The 21,008-nt window shown below is 46.3% G+C and overlaps 1 protein-coding gene across 1 annotated transcript in view; it reads right to left on the bottom strand.

Annotated features, from left to right (window-relative positions):
- The window catches only part of PAPPA2 (pappalysin 2), a 143,626-nt gene that overhangs the window by 102,516 nt on the left and 20,102 nt on the right, over positions 1 to 21,008 (bottom strand). The window lies entirely within an intron of this gene.

Genomic DNA, 21,008 nt, shown 5'->3' with positions numbered 1-21,008 from the left:
TATTCTGCATCCTTGTACCCTGGATTAACTGACTCCACTGAGAAGAACTGGGTTTTTAGCTGGTGCAAAACTTCCATCTGTGTGGCGAGATCTGTGATGGCCACATTCTCACATGCCAACAACTTCCGGATGCCTCCAAGTGATAGGCACACACGCACGCACACATAAATAATCCCCAAATAAGAGAACAAGGAATGAAAGTTCCTATTATGGCTCAATTCTAAACAGACAAGCAAAGCGCAACTTCCTCGGGGGAACTCAGAAACGCTGCTCAGTAGCTTCAAGTCTTAAAATAAATCTTGGTTCCCAACCTGTGTGCATCTAGGAAAAAACCACTCCAAAAAAAACAAACAAAACCACTCCAAAGGCTTGCAAGCCATCCAAATTCCATGGACTGAGGTCAGTCATGTTTGAAGGGATATTCCTGCCACTCTCCAGGGGAGACATTTTTTCTCACTGCCGCCTGCAGGTCCCTGGACACTAGTAAAATGTTCCCCGCCTCCCCCATTCGCTTTGACTTCATTATCAATCACCCCAGGGTTGTTGGTTTTTTCCATGAAGTTGGGCCAAGCAGATTTGATCTGATCCAAAAAGAAAAAGAAAAAAGGGGGGAGGGAGCAGACCTTCAATTACAGTGTGAGAGGAACTGCAGACATCCAATGATGAGCCAAAGACCAAACAACATGGAACAGAGACCAAATCAAATTTGGAATGACCAACTCCCTTGGGCTCCTTCTTTTGCTGGTGTCTCCACTGGTGTTTTCATCCGCCATAAACAAGTGTTAGTGCCAATGTTACTCTATTCCACAGTTATTCATTCGTATCCCTTAGGCTTCTCACCCACCCATCCCATCCCCACAATGGCTCCTAACCCAAGGATTCTGTGACACATTGTCTGCACATTAATGGATAGTTGGAAGCTACTCTGTATTCTATTTCTGATCTTCTAGGAAGAGTGTCTGTGCTTAAATAGACAAATGACGGCACCCACTCACTCGCAAGAGAGGTTTTGGCAGGCTCAAGGAAACTCCAAGGTTTGCAGAAGTACAAAAATATCTTCAGGGGGAATCCTAAAAGGGGGAGAGACCTACAAAATTAGACCAATAAGGACTGGGTATCTTCAGTGGACATAAAATGTTTACTGACCGTTGTGAGAACAAAATAAAAATTTCTTTCCAGTAGCACCTTAGAGACCAACTAAGTTTGTTCTTGGTATGAGCTTTCATGTGCATGCACACTTCTTCAGATACCGTTGTGAGGAAACAAATAACCTGTTGGGATGGAGAGGCAAGAGAATGGTGTGGCTGGAAAAGGGGCCTGGAAGAAGAGGGTAGAGACAGCCATCCTATTCCCTGGATAGGTCATTTCCTGGCTCACACTATTTTTAAATATCTCCAAGGACAGAGGTGAGAGCAGCCCATAAAAATCAATGGAGAAATCTGTTTTCTTAAACACAGCTGGGATTGAACACCGGTGTGTCTACCCCACGCCCAAAGAGTAGAAGGCAAAGACGGTAGTTCCTGCTCTTTCTTATTTGGTTTCTTATTTAGGGCAAAACATTTTTGAAGAGCAAAGCCAATCCGCCTCACTGTCCCAATGTTGCAGGTTGAAAGGTGCCCAACAGGGGCTAGGATGAAGATTGCAACATGCCTGCAATAATATGCATTTGCTCCTATCTTCGCATTAGGTTGACCACCGTGAGCAGGCAGGGCTGAGGGAGTGGTGTTCATTCTTATTTATTTAATACAATTAGCTGTATCCTGCATTTTAGGGCACCAAGTCTTTTAAGGTGTCTTATAAGTAACATCAGAGCACAACAGAATATTGACAAAATAACAATAACTATCAAAAATATAAATGGGTTATTTCACAACCACTTATTCACATCCTTACACTAGTGCAGGCATGTCCAACAGGTAGATCGTGATCCACCAGTAGATCACTGGACGCTTGTGGTAGATCAGCAGTACATCAGTGGTTCCCCCCAAAGAAGCTAAAAAACTTTGGCTCCCCTTAAAAAAAAACTCAACATCTTTGCCCTGCACCCCTAAAATGACCTGAATCACCAAAAACAGGGTTTTCCTTCCTTAAAAAAGCTCAATGTTGCTTTCCTCCTCCCTAAAGAAGCTCAACAACTTTTACGTGAACCCCCCAAAACAGGGCTTTCCTTCCTAAGAAAAGCTCAACAACTTTGACTTGACCCCCCCCCCCCGCAAAAAAGGGGGTAGATCACTGCCAGTTTTTACCTCTGTGAGTAGATCGCAGTCTGTTGGAAGTTGGCTACCCCTGCACTAGTGCAACAGCCCTTGTGTTGACAACCAGTGACAACCAAAGTGGTTTGTTTTGAGAGCATTTGTTGCAACCCGCATTTATCTGTCTTATTATTTATTGATTGTGATTACCGGTATATCCCAACCTTTTTCTCCAAGGAGCTCAAGGTGGCGTTCAAGGTGGTTCTTCCCCTGTTCATTTAATCCCCTAGGGTAGGCTGAGAGGCATTGACTGGCCCAAGGTCACCCAGTGAGCTTCATGTCCGTGTGGAGATTTGAACCCTGTTCTTCCAGGTCTTGTCTTGGTCCAACACTCTGACCACTGCACAACACTGCCTCTGTTTCATCACACTCTTTCCTAAAAGCAAAGGGTTTTACACTTCTCTCACAGGGATCCATTTCACTGTGCTTGAGACATGAATGGGGGAGCGGGAATTATCATCTTGGCACCTCCCCACGATGGTGTAGTGGTTAAGAGCAGTAGACTCATAATCTGGTGAACCGGGTTCACGTCTCCACTCCTCCGCATGCAGCTGCTGGGTGACCTTGGGCTAGTCACGCTTCTTTGAAGTCTCTCAGCCCCACTCACCTCACAGAGTGTTTGTTGTGGGGGGAAGAAGGGAAAGGAGAATGTTAGTTGCTTTGAGACTGCTTTGGGTAGTGAAAAGCGGGATATCAAATCCAAACTCTTCTTCTTCAATGTCAACTTTAAACCTCCGTTCGAGTGCTGCTCTTCCGCTCACAGATTCCTAACATGCATAAACCTTGGATGCTGAGAGGGACCCTGTTGCTCGTTCTGATGAACACAGCAACAACACAGTGTTGCAGCTGGGGCAGCAGTCTCACAGCAAACATGAAGTACGTGAATCAGTTTGAGAGGAAAAGGTCAGAGACAAATGACTCGTGGGAGAGAGCCTGATTCAGCCACCCCATTCTGCTGGAAGAAGCCACCACAAGGACTCCCACTAGCATAACAGGGTTTCCCTTCCCTCTCCTCCCCCCCCCCCGTGCCTCCCCAAATCCACTCTGGAGGGTCGGGGGAAATCCTGGAACAGTATGTGGGGTGAGGAGAGATAATTAAGTTGGGCAAGCTTGTGCTAAGAGAACAAATGGCATTGAATTCCACCCTCAGTTGCAATCCAGTCCTGGGCATGTTAAGTGGCACTTACAATCACATATATAGGATCACAGCCTGCACCAATCCTGTGTCCTTCAAGACACATTGCAGTCTTTCTGCAGGAGTAGAAAGGGGGAAAGCTGCCACTGAGCACCCCTCCCCCAAATCCATCTTTCTGGCCCTTAGCAGTTAGAACTGCCAATTCTTTCAACAGCTACTGATCTCAAGATAGCTGCTGTCAGAGAAACTGGTCCACGTGTTTCCAAAGACAGCCACAACACCTGAGGACTAACTGGAGCTCCAACACCAGCTTCTCCTCCTTTTCCCCTCCTGGAAACAGTATGAGATGGGTGGAGATGAGCTAAACTTGCTTCTCACAGTAGGGCTGGGTGCTGTGTATTGATTCAAGGGTTTTCATATCTGTATTACTATTGTCTGTATTCACATTAGGGGAAAGTAACTGCCTTCCTGTTCCAGAAGGAGCAGCTACTATTGGTTCATTCAAGTTCCTGCATTTGGATCCTCAGCCTTATTGGTTCCCACCAAAAGGCAGCTTTGTGATTTCTTGAGATTGTTCCCTCCAAAATGTATCCTTTCTAGCCAGTCTTTCTGTCCCTATAAATGTAGCATCCCTCTCCTCAGTTCCCCAGTCTTGTTTGCCTGAATAAAGAGTGTTACACGAAGAAGCTGTCTCCTGCCTGCTATGTCAGAGCTGAAATCACTTGCTGAATCACAATCCCCACGTTACAACACTGGGTAAAATTATTACCTACCATTTTTTAGCACCATCTCTGTAACTATGGGAAATGGACACAATTTCAGGTTGCCCACCCCTAAGGCAGCCAATCTGGCTATGCAACAGTGTGACTCTCTTTCAGGGCTGTGCTGTGGAGGCGGGCCATGAGTCCGCTTCAGTACAACATGGGATAGCTAACATGGGTATCTGAAGAAGTGTGCATGCACACGAAAGCTCATACCAAGAACAAACTTAGTTGGACTCTAAGGTGCTACTGGAAGGATTTTTTTTTATCTTTTATCTTATATTTTGTTTTGACTATGGCAGACCAACACGGCTACCTACCTGTAAATGGGATAGCTAAGTTGGTAGAGCATGAGACACTTAATCTCAGTGTTGTGGGTTCAAGCCCCATGTCGGGCAAAAGATTCCTGCTGGGGGTTGCACTAGATGTCCCTTGGGGACTCTACAATTTTATAATTCTATATATGATCTAGTGAAACTAATGCATTTTTAGCCGTGTTAATTCAGAGTGTGTTTTGTTGTTGCTGCTGCTGCTGCTCATCTTCTTCAAAAACAAAACTGCAGCAAAACATAAGCGACATGAGCAGGACGGGACGGACAGGAGTCTGAATCAGGTTCTGAAGACTTTGCACCCCAGAGAGATCAGTCATGTGGGTCACTTAAGTCTTTGGACAAAGGGGTCGGCCGCTTCAGAACATCAGCCTGCTTCTTCTGGCAATCACCATCAAAATGCCATCCAGTTCATCATTTTTTTTAAAAAAAACTAAAACTAGGTTTCCAGGTTATACAACACAGTCATGGCATTAAGATTATGGTGTCATTTCACATGGTGTTAGAACACAGACAGTCCATGCAGGTTCTCCATGGACAGGTTTGTGAGGCTGGTGGAAGAGCTTTGCTTGCTTTCCCCCTTGTTGTTGTTGTTCAGTCGTTCAGTCATGTCCGACTCTTCGTGACCCCATGGACCAGAGCACGCCAGGCACGCCTATCCTTCACTGCCTCCCGCAGTTTGGCCAAACTCATGTTAGTAGCTTCAAGAACACTGTCCAACCATCTCATGCTCTATCGTCCCCTTCTCCTTGTGCCCTCCATCTTTCCCAACATCAGGGTCTTTTCTAGGGAGTCTTCTCTTCTCATGAGGTGGCCAAAGTACTGGAGCCTCAACTTCAGGATCTGTCCTTCTAATGAGCACTCAGGGCTGATTTCTTTGAGAGTGGATAGGTTTGATCTTCTTGCAGTCCATGGGACTCTCAAGAGTCTCCTCCAGCACCATAATTCAAAAGCATCAATTCTTCGGCGATCAGCCTTCTTGATGGTCCAGCTCTCACTTCCATACATTACTACTGGGAAAACCATAGCTTTAACTATACGGACCTTTGTCGGCAAGGTGATGTCTTTGCTTTTTAAGATGCTGTCTAGGTTTGTCATTGCTTTTCTCCCAAGAAGCAGGCGTCTTCTAATTTCGTGACTGCTGTCACCATCTGCAGTGACCATGGAACCCAAGAAAGTGAAATTTCTCACTGCCTCCATTTCTTCCCCTTCTATTTGCCAGGAGGTGATGGGACCAGTGGCCTTTACGTATGGAAAAAAAGGGAGGCCAGTTTTGAACCCTGCATCCTTTTTATGCAAGCGGGGCTATAAAGGAAAATACCTTTGATGAAACCTGGTTTCCCAGTTCATCATTCATCTGGGTCATGTCCTCCAGAGACAGCTAAAAGCTATTCTCTCAGACGTTCCCAGAAGCTGCCTAGTGGATAAGCAAGCACACGGATGCTGACCTGGGGTGGTGAGGTTCTTTCTGACCCAGATTCTTCTCTGCGGCTGAAGTCATACATAATACTAAAAGGGCGCTGAAAACACTTTCTTCAGATGTGCTGCCAGTCCATTCTCACAGATGTAGACAGGGATGCCCCTCCCCGATTTCTGCCTCTTCTTCCTCTTGCTCCATCTGGGGGGAATTAACAAAGCAGCCACAGGCAAGAGGCGGCCAGGGCTCTCCCCATACCTTTATTAGTTGTTTAAAAGGAGGATTACAGGATAGGAAGCTCCTTCCAGGGGTGCTGTGTTTATCTGACAATTATTCACACATGCAAGACGGTAGAATGTGGCAAGACTTTCACTAATTTGAAACACTAATTTAGCAACTTGGTAACCCGGAGAAGAGGATAAAGACGCAACAATTGTTTTTAATTGAGCTTAGAACAAAAAACAAAAAAAGCAAATCTGACAATAATTCTTCTACTTGTTGCCAGCCTGGGGCGCTTCCCCAGATGGAAGACAGCAATTTCCAGATGCACCGTGCAAAGCTGGGAAGAGCCTCCTAGCCGTGGAAACATCTGTGCAAGGGAATAAGGGAGTGAACAGCTGGAGCCAATTAGCAATGTGCCTTCTTGGGTTCTCTTTCAAATTTCAAATTTCTGCACTACAGTATAACTTTGTAACAAAGTGCACAAACACATGTCCGTGAACAGCCACACATACACACCAGAGACAGATGTTTTGCTCTAAAGTCCATGGCTGGCAGCAGTGGGCACCTTGAGATAAAACCTTGCCTTTGCTATGCCTGGTATGTTGTACATACATTGAGTCTCTCCCTGACCGAGATCCAGCTCTTATTCTGGATGTTGGCTTTAAGCAGTGGAGGGAGGGTAAGGTGGTCTGATACAGAGAATCTCAGTGCTTCTATACTTTCTTTCTTTTTTATTCATAATTTTTATTGGTTTCTTACATAAGCATATCTTATACATTACCATTACATTACATTTTATACTTTGAATTCACCTTTGAATTTACAACTTCAACTTCAACTTTATATGCCACAAACCTTCTTACAATACCTTACAATACAAATCCACCAACAATTAATCCCTCCATCCCATCCATCCCACCTCCCCCTCATCCCCCCCTGCTTCCCCCCTTCTTCCTCTGTTTTATTCTTCTTAATTAGTTCTCACGGTTTTATACTTCTTTATTGTTTCTATCTTGTAATCTAAATTGTTTCTTTAATCTATAATCTCCGTATTGTCTTTTTTACATTATAGATTTAATACCTTTCAACAACTGTACTGAAGAGGAAGTCTCGAAAGGTGCACCTTCTTGCACGACAAGCTCCCGCGGTCAAAAAGAGACAGAGAAATCCTCCCTCCACTACTCCTTAACGGTCCAAGAGTTCTGTGCTCCTTTGCATCCCATCATTGCCCCAAGGCAGAATTAAGATTACACAAAGGTGCGTGGGTGGCGTTGTGGTCTAAACCACAGAGCCTAGGGCTTGCAGATCAGAAGGTTGGCGGTTCGAATCCCCGCGATGGGGTGAGCTCCCGTTGCTCGGTCCCAGCTCCTGCCCACCTAGCAGTCTGAAAGCACGTCAAAGTGCAAGTAGATAAATAGGTACTGCTCCAGTGGGAAGGTAAACGGCATTTCCATGTGCTGCCCTGGTTTGCCAGAAGCGGCTTAGTCATGCTGGCCACATGACCCGGAAGCTGTCTGCGGACAAATGCCGGCTCCTTCGGCCTATAGAACGAGATGAGCACGCAACCCCAGAGTCATCCGTCCCTTTACCTTTAAAGGCATTCTACTCAGGTGCAAAAGAACAGAGAGAACATTATGCCCACCAATACCAGTCACACACCACAGGTCGGAAGTTGTACTTGTGGGGGCATGAAAGATACTCGGAGTCCAGTGTGATTTTCATGCTCTTTATTCAGCTCATAGTAGTGAGGAATGCAGTTCCCCCCAAAATGTTTGCTTTATATACACTATTTACACAATGGGCCCCACGTGATTGGCTAATTCCGGGATACTCCTGTATGCCAATCGGAATGCGGATTCACTTCCACCTGGAGCTGGATTGGGTGGCTCCTGCAGACCAATCAGACAGCTGCAATCTCAATCCTATTGTTCTGGGACCAGTCAGACTGCTGCAATCTCAATCCTATTGTTCTGGGACCAGTCAGACTGCTGCAATCTCAATCCTATTGTTCTGGGACCAGTCAGACTGCTGCAATCTCAATCCTATTGTTCTGGGACCAATCAGACTGCTGCATTTTGGATCCTATTCAACTCAGTACATAACAGGGCACCATGGCACAAATCAGAACCCTGGAAGATCACAGTTGTGTGCTGCTTTTACATGTGAGTAGAACACTTGAAGAGCGCTCTCAAAGTGTCCTGAAGAGACTACCAACTCAGCGCACCCAATTCAGAGTTAAGGGTCACTACTTCACTCCCCTGCCAGAGCGGCCATCCCTTTAAACAAGGGTTTCAAACTTTCTGTCTTCCGACATCAGTGTAATCTACTGGCGAATCCCTTGCAAGTCCACCCAAGGACCCTGGGTGCTGCAGAAGATCCAGGGCCTTTAACCAGGGCCAGCCCACTCCTGAGGTGGACTGAGGCAGCTGCCTTGGGCGGCAGAATCCTGCTGGGTGGTTGCCCACCTGTTGCCGCTGCTAGAGAAGCAGAGGTAGGGGCTGCTTCCGGTGAGATCTCACGAGAGCACCAAGCTGCCTCCCTGCGACCCAGCAAGCAAGGCTTTAGCAGAGAATTAGGGACGGCACCTTCCTGTTTCGCCTGTAACTCTCCTAGGATGTGCATTGCAGGAGAGGCTCAGTAATAAAGGGAAACAGTTTCCCCCCATGAAAAGCATGTCTGCCTTTACTTATCTGCTCACTGAGAATCCCCAACCAGCTTCTGAGGAACCTCCTGTGGCAGGGGCGTACCCAGAATCAAAACTACGGGGGGGGGGAGCCATGGTCGTTCAGGTTCAAAAACAAAAACAGCTTCAAAAAACAGAAAAACTTCCCCCCCCCCCAAACAGAAAGCCCCAAATGGTTGAAAAACTCAGTTTCCCAGGATCCTCAGTCCTCGCAAAGGAACGACTCACCATGCAAGGGAACTCAATTTGCCAAGCTCCCTTGCAACGATGACTCCCGGCAACGATGAATTCTCCTCCTGACACTGCCCAAGTCTCAGCCTGCACCCCCATTTGACCAAGCAGGGTGCAGGCTAGGATCCGGTCTCTGAGAGGCACGCCAGCTCTTTGTCGGCATGAGGGAGGGGGAAACAGCCGGCGCAACACACACACACACACACACACACACACACAGACAGTGGCCAACTGCCTCGGCAAGAGCGGAAGAGCTCAGTTGTTATTGAGATTTTGGGAGGGGGAGAAAGACCAGTCTTGAGCTTTTTTTTCCTTTTAGGCTGCCGATAACCATTTAATTATTATTTTTTGCTTCAGGGGGGCAGCTGCCCCCCCTGCCCCCCCTGGGTACGCCCATGTCCTGGGGGCAAGTGTCCGAAAACTGCCATCCCAAAGTGGAGGAGCAGCAGGACTTCTGATTCCGTCAAAGTTCTTCTAACCCTGCAGTAGGGGGCACAGGACTCCCACCTCCCCTCACAAACATTTACCCTCCGTATTTCCCCACCGCCATGAAAAAGAGCCAGCAACAAGGTCTTCACCACTGTGGTGCTATCTGTGCCTTTGGAAGGGCGACCTGGATCAGGACAACAATGGCGTGGGGGTGGGGGTGGGGAGACTGAGCCCAAATACATATGAGGCTACATTTTGGAAATACAGAAAACTTTGGGAAAGCTGATCATGGATCTGACCATGTAATAATAATAATAATAATAATAATAATAATAATAATAATAATAATAATAATAATATTTATACCCCGCCCTCCCAGGCTCAGGGCAGTTAACGCCAGGTATAAAACAATTGATGAAAATACCACTTAAAAACAAGGTTAAAACCTAACATTAAAGTGCAGCCTCATTTCAGTAGAAACTCAAATAAAAAAACTGTTTGGGGAAGAAAGCGTCAAATCTTCACCAAGGCCAACTATCCAGACTGGTCCTACATGGGCCAGAAAAAAGCCAGAGAAGTCCCCAAATAGGAGTTCTAGCACAGAAGGAAAGAGAGGGAGGGGATCAAGTTGAATCCAAGCCAAAAGCCAGGCGGAACAACTCTGTCTTACAGGCCCTGCGGAAAGAAATCAGATCCCACAGGGCCCTGGTCTCCTGAAGCAGAGCGTTCCACCAGGTCGGAGCCAGTGTTGAAGAGGCCCTGGCTCTGGTTGAGGCTAATCTAACTTCCTTGGGTCCCGGGACCTCTAGGGTGTTGCTATTTATGGACCTTAAGGTCCTCCCCGGGGCATACCAGGAGAGGCGGTCCCGTAGGTACGAGGGTCTTAGGCCGCGAAGGGCTTTAAAGAAGAAGAAGAAGAGTTTGGATTTGATACCCCGCTTTATCACTACCCGAAGGAGTCTCAAAGCGGCTCACATTCTCCTTTCCCTTCCTCCCCCACAACAAACACTCTGTGAGGTGAGTGGGGCTGAGAGACTTCAGAGAAGTGTGACTAGCCCAAGGTCACCCAGCAGCTGTGTGTGGAGGAGTGGAGACACGAACCCGGTTCCCCAGATTACGAGTCTACCACTCTTAACCACTACACCACACTGGCTCAAAACCAGCACCTTAAATCTAACATGCAGTTTCCCCCTAGGTCCAGCACCTAGGACACCCATGTCTTCTACAAGCAAGCCATCTGCAAGGGACACTCCACCTCCGGTTGTGCCCCACATTATGATTTGCAAACCCTTTTGTTCTTCTGCCCCTTGCTGCTCCTCACAACGCGAAGCACATCTTGCCCCACAATCCTCTCACTTGCCATTCTCCGTGCCAGTACTCGCGATCGCTTTACGAGCAACAGATGGAATAAGACATTCATCATACGCTTAGATCTCTGGACAACATTGTTATTAAGTCTGACTTAATTTCTACCCACCCTCCTATAAAACCGAATTGATAACAGCTTCTAGGCTGTCCCCTTTCCGCTGCTTTCCCAGACTCCTCAAACGTAGGAGTCTCCAACTGTCAGGATCCGGGCCAGTATATGGCAGTGCACACGGGGCATGAGTCAGAGACTGGGCTGGGTGCAAGAGATCCATCTGGCTGCCAGCAGTTCACAGATCATGGTGGTGTCATAATCAATGTCGAGAGAGGTTTTGTAACCCAGGGGTCCCCAAACTAAGGCCCCGGGGCCGGATGCGGCTCAATCGCCTTCTCAATCCGGCCCGCGGACGGTCCGGGAATCAGCATGTTTTTACACGAGTAGAATGTGCGCTTTTATTTAAAATGCATCTCTGGGTTATTTGTGGGGCATAGAAATTTGTTCATTATTATTTTTTTGCAAAATATAGTCTGGCCCCCCACAAGGTCAGAGGGACAGTGGACTGGCCCCCTGCTGAAAAAGTTTGCTGACCCCTGTTGTAACCAAATCAGAGCAGGAAAACAGGTGCAGGAAAGGAAGGAGTGGAGACAAAGGCACAGGAACAAGAGTGAAGAGCCGGCAGGAGGGTAAAAATACAAAACAGAAGAAAAAGACAACAGGGACACTGTCACAATCCTGATAGGCCACATTCTGGAGCTTTGCTCCTACTTTGTCATTTCTGAGCACCCTTTCGTACTCACCATTTGCATGGTGGGGAAACAGTGGCATTTTGCCACTAATCCAAATCATGGTCAATACCCGGTTGGATACAAAGGAAGCACACCTCTTCCCATGGCGAGAGAGGGTCTCCCACAGCTCCTGCAAGTTTGAGATTCCTTTTCAGAGCAGAGGGTCTGGTCTCAGGACCACCCCACCGAGCATTTTCAAAAACAGGAGCAGAGAGCATATTTAACTGCTTCCTTTGCTTTTCTACTACTCCACATAAGCCACATATTTTTAATCATCCAATTTGTTATCTATTAAATTATCTATTTCAACTCTGCTGGATTTACTCGAGACCTGCTAAGCTATGTATCTGTCTATAGTGGTTCTTAAAATATTCACTAAACATTGTCGAATCCTCCTTATATTCCTTATCTTCATTTTCTCTTATCCTGTTCGCAAGACCAGCCAGTTCAGCACATTTGAACAATTTGTGGGAATGTTTTTTGGGGATGCAGGAGAGGATATATTGTTTAAGATATCCTGTTCCAACTTGTGTTTACAAGTCCCAGAAATTAGCAGAGTTCTCATTCCCCTTTTAAACACACACGCAGCGGATAGCTTGCTCGGGTTTGTTAAAACCTCTGTAATAAATGTCCTGGTATTTTCCCCATTAATCCCTCTCAAAATAAGACACTACACAGTCTTCTGTAAAAGTATAAGAAGAGTTTACTCACAAGAAATCATCTGTTCACAATTGGATCCCAGACGGCAGACTTAAACTTAGTAAAAGTTACATTTACTCAGGAGACTGTTCCATAAGGGAAAACAGTTCATTTTTGGTCTCTTGGCTGGAAGCTGGAAGCCAAGAGAGCATCTCAGTGGTGCTCCTTCCTTGAGAGCGTGGTCTAAAAGAGGAAGATGGAGACTGTGGTTTTGTATTAACCTGCCCAGGTGAGACCACACCCATTTCCAGTTACACAGAGGAAATCCATCCCAGCCCAGGGGAAACAGCGAGTTCCGACTGGCTGGCCTAGAGTTCCCTTTCTATGTCCACTCTAGCAAACAAGGAGTGTGGTGGAGTCTCCTTCTTTGGAGGTCTTTAAGCAGAGGCTTGACAGCCACCTGTCAGGAATGCTTTGATGGTGTTTCCTGCTTGGCAGGGGGTTGGACTGGATGGCCCTTGGGGTCTCTTCCAACTCTATGATTCTATTCTATTCTATTCTAATGTTGTGTTTGACTGCTCCTGCGTTTTACATCCCACACAATTTACACCAGGCACCCCCAACCTTCGGCCCTCCAGATGTTTTGGACTACAATTCCCATCATCCCTGACCACTGGTCCTGTTAGCTAGGGATCACGGGAGTTGTAAGCCAAAACATCTGGAGGGCCGCAGGTTGGGGATGCCTGGTGTGCACTGTCATTCTTCCTTAGTGGGGACTATACTTGTTCTCCACCTTTGTGCCAAGAAGGTTCTAGCTGTGGCCGTGGCGTATAGTCACAAACTCTTTTGGGTTTTTTGGGACCTCCGTTGTTACCACCCCCAAGAGGAAAATCTCAGGTGTTTCCGGTAGAGGCCCATCTGCTCTAGAAGGGAGGGTAAGCAGGACCGCAGGTTGGAGCCAGGAGTGCTGGCCAAGGAGGGAGGCTGTGAGGCGCAGCCCTGAACTCCAGCCACACACACTTCCCCCCCCCCACCCCCACCCCTGGAAAAACAGAGAGGAGCAAAACAAAGCTAAGAATTATGGAAAGGAAAGAGAAGGGCAAGGGACAACAACTGGAAGCAAAATGACACTGATTCAAAGAGACATGTCGGGAGACAGACTAATAAAGCCCGAGACGCGTCTCAAGAGCGTCTCTGACCTGTGTCTGAACAGGACGCAGAAGTATTTGGCTGACCCTAGTGGATAGCCACCACATTGCAAATGTTCTTTTCAGCACAAAGGGCAGCGTACTGACAGCCTCTTCACACACTATAAATCTCCTACATTGGAAAAAAAAAAGCACGTCCAGATAACATGCAAACGTACATCCCACGCACATTTCATTTTGGGTGTGTTCTACAATAACACCCAACGAACAGGTCATCTGGAGGAGCCCTCAATGTCTTTCACTAGGTATAAAATACATTTCGATCACTCGTGTGTGCCGACACCGAGTGCAAATAGGGGAAAGGCGCACAATTTCTTCTTAAAATGGCGAGTCCCTGAATCTCAGCATTCCACACACCATGGAACATGCAAGAGGACACTGGCCATTAAGTGGTCCTGGGTAGTCATCCCTTGAGAAACAGAAAGATTCCTCAACTCTGTTCTACACAAAGCAGCAGAAATAGAGAAATTCAGTCTTTCTCTATACCAATGAAAGAAGAAGAAGAAGAAGAAGAGTTTGGATTTGATATCACATCACTTCAAAATGCCAAGGCTCCTGTCACCCCAACTGGTGCACTTCCCCACTCCAAATAATCTACTTACTTTCTGAACCAGCATCTACCAAGGAGGAATAGAGACTATATACCAAGTGCTAACTTGGTGGCGCTGTGGTCTAAACCACAGAGCCTAGGGTTTGCCAATCGGAAGGTCGGTGGTTCGAATCCCCATGACAGGGTGAGTTCCCGTTGCTCGGTCCCAGCTCCTGCCCACCTAGCAGTTCAAAAGCACGTCAAAGTGCAAGTAGATAAACAGGTACCACTCCGGCGGGAAGGTAAACGGCGTTTCTGTACGCTGCTCTGGTTCACCAGAAGAGGCTTATTCGTGCTGGGCACATGACCCGGAAGCTGTCTGCGGACAGACGCCGGCTCCCTCGGCAGTAGAGCCAGATGAGTGCGCAACCCCAGAGTCGTCCGCTACTGGACTTAACGGTCAGGGGTACCTTTACCTTTACCTTTAAATTGCTAAGCTGTGCATGACACCATTTTGTAAGCCTGTCACAAGTCTTCCCTTCCCCCCCCTCCCACCATGGAGAGTGTACCACGATGCTCTTCAGATTGCAGGGGCATTCACATGACTAAATTTCTCCATACCAAAAAAAGGAAAGAAAATTAAAATCCTCATATGCAGAAAACTGCCATGTCAGTGAAAAGGCTAAGCCAGGGGTTCCCAAAATAAGGCCCAGGGGCCGGATGCGGCCCAATCGCCTTCTAAATACAGCCCACAGACGGTCTGGGAATCAGCGTGTTTTTACATGAGTAGAATCATAGAATCCTAGAGTTGGAAGAGACCACAAGGGCCATCCAGTCCAACCCCCTGCCAAGCAGGAAACACCATCAAAGCATTCCTGACAGATAGCTGTCAAGCTTCCGCTTAAAGACCTCCAAAGAAGGAGACTCCACCACACTCCTTGACAGCAAATTCCACCATCGAACAGCTCTTACTGTCAGGAAGTTCTTCCTAATGTTTAGGTGGAATCTTCTTTCTTGTAGTTTGAATCCATTGCCCCGTGTCCGCTTCTCTGGAGCAGCAGAAAACAACCTTTCTCCCTCCTCTATATGTGTCCTTTTATTTAAATGCATCTCTGGGTTATTTGTGGGGCATAGGAATTCGTTCATTTCCCCCCCCCCAAAAAAAATATAGTCTGGCGCCCCACAAGGACTGAGGGACAGTGGACCGGCCCCCAGCTGAAAAAGTTTACTGACCCCTGGGCTAAGCTAAAACCTTTCTCTCCTGGTGTTTAATTTTTCTACCTACAGGACGTTTTGAGGTCGTTGTTTGAATGCAGAATCATTCAGTCTTGTGAGCCCCTTCCAAAAATCTGAAGTGGAAGAGCCCAGACAAAGGCTTGCCACCTCCTGGAGAACTAGGCCCCAGGTCACTCACTGTGCTACAAAACACCTGAAGAACTTGAATCCAAAGCTGATGGTCCGCCCACAGCACTACTCCAGCTGCCTAAATACTTTACAGTTACATAAAGTAAAATATAAGGCTTAAGTTCACCTTCCCAGTTTCCCTGTTGTTAACTGCTTTGCTTTACTCTGGCACAGCAGACCTTGCTGAGTCAAGAATGTAACTAGCTAAGCCTCCACAAAATGTGAGACAAAGAACAAATATATAATCTCCTTGCCACAACCATTGTGGTGATAATCCCCACCTAAGTAAAAAAAAACCAAAACAGTCTCCCTCAGAAGGTGATGGACTCTCCTTCCTTGGAAACCCAGCCAGATGGGCAGGGTAATAATAATAATAATAATAATAATAATAATAATAATAATAATAATAATAATAGGTTTTTAAGCAGAGGTTGGATGGCCATCCGCCATGGGTGCTTTAGCTGAGATTCCTGCCTTGCAGGGGGTTGGGCTAGATGACCCTTGGGGTCCCTTCCAACTCTACAATTCTAAGATTCTCTATCAAGCTTAGAGTTTGTGGGGATATGGATTATGTTTATTTATTAATGATTTATTAATGAGCTGGTTGTACGTAAAATTGAGGATTAAATTTGGCGAAATGTGAAAGGTGGGAGACGCTGGGAGATTGGCAATGTTTTAGACGGGGGGGTGTATATTATATATTTATACAAATATATATATATTCTAGGGGTTTCACTTTCACCCTCTGCACACAGCCCCAGTGAGGCCGAGTTGTTCGTTGCTGGGGCCGGATCCCAGGCAGCCCTGTTTAAGGCCAGGGAGGAATGTGTGTGTTGTCTGGGGGGAGGCAAGGTCTGTTTTTCTCAGGCAAAATGGATGAATGACCATTACTGATAGGTAAAAGAGGATTTGCTCTACTCGATTATTTGGAGGACAGGTTATAACAATGTATAAAAGCCATAGCAGAAATTGGCAATTGAACAGGGTGATGTTTAGGGAGAAAGGGTGAATGTATTTTGAAATGATATTTGGAAAAGTTATTTTATTGCCCGAGTTTGCCCCAGTAGGCTATGCTCTTTTTAGTCGGCTACATATTGTACAAGCCTGCAAAAGACTCAAGTTTGGGCCATGAAACACCTTGAGCGAAACCTACAACGCTTGATCTTAGCCAAAAGGCTGAGAACTGTGCACATGACCCTTAGCTTCTTGAAATTAGGATGGCATGAACTGTGATTATAATAAAAAAACACGTTGTTGTTGTTGTTCCACATGTGTCTGCGTGTGAGATAATGAGAGAAATTTCGGTTGCAACCACATAATGGAAGATCGTTTTCCTCCAGCGATAAATCTAGCCCAGTCTGCATCTTATTGCTCTGGCTCCTTGGGGCTTGTTTTGTTTGGTGTTTTTTAATGGTAGCTGGTAGACAGAATCAATCACACAAGCGGTAATCCCCTGCAAATGGAACTTAATAGATTTTTTAAAAGGCAGCCTATTGACCCAGAGACCTTAATGGCTCAGGAGCTGCTTGAGTCTGGAGTGCAAATTCGCCAGCAGACAGTTTATAAATGCACACAAATCGAAAAGGGTAGTAAAAATCCTTTTAAGTGGCAGGCCCTCCAAAAGCACAACAGAGAATTTCCAGCATTAGAGCTCTTGGTATTTTACATTATAACCTCCCATGGTTGCCTCAGTGAGATGCTGAATGGATAGCCAGCAGGGAGCCAGCATCTTCCTGCCACAGCTGAAGAGGATGACATCACCAGAAAGCCAAGCAGGTGTCCAGCAAAGTTTCAGGACTTCGGATTAAGTGAACTGGGCAATAGATAGCAACATCTTGAATTGACCTTTCATTTTAGCTGGAGCTGTCACCACGTTTTGCCGTATGTGAAATTCTGGTGAGAAACCAGGAGGTCCCAGCTTCAGCAAAGAATCAAAGGAATTTTTTTAAGCCTTGCAAAGTGAGTTGTGGAGTATCTACACATCTCAATATTGCCACCAGGTTTTGCATTAAGTAACATTTCAATGCAAAATGAAAAACTCCTGCTCCAGCAAAACAACCAAGGAATTTTGAGGGAACCCAAAAAGACATTTGCAATTCCGTTCTATGCACTGATTTTCTCTTTTCTTTTTTTGCATTATCAACTGTGAATCTTTATATCAGGCAGTGTGAAATGCGGGATAGAGTCTTTTACCTCTGAGCCTTAGGTGTGAGTCCCAGTTCTTCCTTGGGATCACTGCCTGGGCCTCAGGCAGATTCAATTCCCAATCTTTGCGCAGGAGAAACAGTGACCACAAGAATAGCACATGGATCAAATGAATGCAGGTCATAATGCACTTTGCAAATGAAAAGTGCTATATTAGATTTATGATTATGACAATGCCCACCTGCGTAGTTCAATTTCCTGGGTCATAGATGTTGTTTTTTTTAAATTTAGGATAGCCATACTCTACTCTTCTTCACAAGCTGAAACACAGTACAGTGCACCTGTTTATAGAACTTATCCGCACCTCCTATAAGTGTGGGATGTGAAACACGGGAGCAGTCAAATACAACATTCCTAGAGTGGACATGAAGGGTGTCTCAGTCCTCCAGCCATAATTTCCTGTTTACCTAGACTGAGACAACTTCCTGTGGGTAGCTGGAGATGGGTGTGGCCTCACCTGTGCAGGTTAACAAAAGCACAAGGGTCAGACTCCATCTTTCTCTTTCTGACGACGTTCTCAACAGAGCAACATCTAGGGCAAGGATGCTCCTCTTGGCTTCCAGCCAAGAGAAAACAAAGAGGCCTTCTCCCTTATGGAGATAGCCACCACATGTAACTTTTACTAAGTTTAAGTCTGCCTCTACTGGGATCTTATTGTGAACAGATGGTTTCTTGTGAGTAAACTCTTTTATATCATTTATAGAAGACTGTGCAGCGTCTTATTTTGAGAGGGGGAAATACCAGGACATTATTTTAAGGAGATTCAAACGAAATCTAAGCAAGCTTTCGCTGTGTGACTTTAAAAGGGGAATGCTAGCTCTGCTGGTATCGCTGAACTTGTAAACACAAGTCGGGATAGGATATCTTAAACAATATATCCTCCCCCACATTCCTAAACATTCCCACAATAAGAATGGGAATGGAGGGATGCCTTGACATGTGCAGCGTTTTGTTCACGTTCTATTCAAAGCAACGAAGGGTCTCACTCTGTTGCACCTTTCCCAGTGCACAATCAGAATGCCATCTGGGCATGCATCTGATCGCTAACTATGGTTCTCAGTTTATCAAGTGATACATGCATGGGAGGCTGAACGTTGACTTTGGTTTTCCTTAACTGGACCGAGATGCATGGAATATTTTACTAGAGAGGTGTAAGTTAGGAGCACTGATGCTGACTGAAGCTCCTTCCAGCAGTACAAACTCCAGTAGCTATTGCTCAGTGAATGCAAATGCTTAATTGCCCAGATGTGCGATATTTACAGGTAGGTTGATTAATTAATTAATTATATTTTAAGACTATTTTATGGTCTTACTTGTTTCTTCGCACAGAGGAGGGTGGACTTGTACTAGACTGGAGTCTAGGAAGTCATCATCATCATAACCGTATGACCAAGAACCTAAAATCATCACATGCTTTTAATATGGTGCTTTCCATAAAGAATCCAACATAAGATATGGCTGCATAAATGCCTCTTTGTTTGCTAAAGATTTATTTGCAGTACTGTTAGGCGCTGTGGGTTAAACCACAGAGTCTAGGGCTTGCTGATCAGAAGGTCGGCGGTTCGAATCCCTGTCGCGGGGTGAGCTCCCGTTGCTCGGTCCCAGCTCCTGCCCACCTAGCAGTTCGAAAGCACGTCAAAGTGCAAGCAGATAAATAGGGACCGCTCCGGCGGGAAGGTAAACGGCGTTTCCGTGCGCTGCTCTGGTTCTCCAGAAGCGGCTTTGTCATGCTGGCCACATGACCCGGAAGCTGTCTGCGGACAAACGCCGGCTCCCTCGGCCTATAGAGCGAGATGAGCGCCGCAACCCCAGAGTCGGACACGACTGGACCTGATGGTCAGGGGTCCCTTTACCTTCCTTTACCTATCTCCTGCAACAAGACTCTTCCCTCGTTTCATTTCTTATGAAATGAATTCTCATCTACATATATATTTAGATCCAAGGCACTTAGCATTCCAGGTAGCAGAAGACTGTATACAGGCCAGAAGTCTCTTTTTCTCTGGGATATGAAAGGGCACTCATTAATTTTTTTCTTGGGGGCGGGGAAGAGAAGATTTGCAATGCAAGAATCACATTTTTAAACTCTGTACCAGAGAAATAAAAAAAAAATTAAACCCCAAGCCTGCTTCTCTCCCCACAATGTTACCCTTGGCAGCCGAGGGTCTCTGGCTTTTGGAGCTGTCTCCCCCATGGCCTCTTTCAGGCTTGTTTGGACTGCGGGGCTATGGAGCCTTCGGGTTCCATGGCCTCTCACTCTGAACAGGAACAATTCCTATTTCCTAAAATAATGGCCCTGACCAAGCCAAAGAAAACTAAAAACAATATATTCGTTTAACAACGCTAACAATTTCACCAGGACTTGCCAACTAAAATGCTAGCTAAATCGTTCCAGAAAGGCTTTCTACTGGACCTGAAGAAATCCCAAAAAAAAACTCCTCTCGCTGACACTCATCCTTATTTTTGGATACTAGCAGGCCCCTTGGTGGTGGTCGGTGTGTGTGTGTGAATATTAGCAGCTCTATGCAGAAGACTTCGATGTCAATTGGCAAGGAGACGCACATCACCGTTTAAGGAGTCTCCACATTCACTGGCTGAGTCTACAAACAACACGGGGGATGTTCAAATTACAGACATGAAATCAGCTTTAACAGTCATTCTCCCTTCCCATGAGAGCTGTAGCTCTGCGAGGAAAGCCCAGAGATCTCTAAACAAATAATTATGCGCACCATTGCCAAACTTAATTTCCAATACAGAGGTGGTGAACATTTTAAGTAGTATAAAGTCGTTAAGGCTCCAGTTGAGGCTCCAGTACTTTGGTCACCTCATGAGAAGAGAAAACTCCCTAGAAAAGACCCTGATGTTGGGAAAGATGGGGGGCACAAGGAGAAGGGGACGACAGAGGATGAGATGGTTGGAGAGTGTTCTCAAAGCTACTAACATGAGTTTGGCCCAACTGCGAGAGGCAGTGAAGGATAGGCATGCCTGGCGTGCTCTGGTCCATGGGGTCACGAATAGTCGGACACGACTGAACGACTGAACAACAACAACAAAGCCGTTAAATGTCTGAACCTGAAATAGGGCAGAAGCAGGTATTGGAAACCTGTGAACCTCCAGAAGCCATTGGACTACAACACCCATCATCACTTGCCGCTGGCTGGAGCCAAGGGAAGCGGGAGTCTAACAGAAGCGGGAGGACCACAGGCTCTCTGCAGGTAGCCAGCCTCAGACACATTTACTCCTTTCCCTTCCTCCCACCCACCCATCAGCAAACATATCTCTCTCCCTTCCAGTGCACTGCTAATACTGCATCAGCAGTAGTCAGTGCAGACCACTGTTCACATTAGCCTAAACCCAGAGAAGTGAGTAGTACGAGAGGGGAATCTATGGACATGATCCTGTGGACTTTATTGCAA

This window comes from Lacerta agilis, chromosome 6 (assembly GCF_009819535.1).
Source record: "Lacerta agilis isolate rLacAgi1 chromosome 6, rLacAgi1.pri, whole genome shotgun sequence".
Classification (NCBI taxonomy): domain Eukaryota; kingdom Metazoa; phylum Chordata; class Lepidosauria; order Squamata; family Lacertidae; genus Lacerta; species Lacerta agilis.
This window is presented reverse-complemented; position numbering and strand designations above follow the sequence as displayed.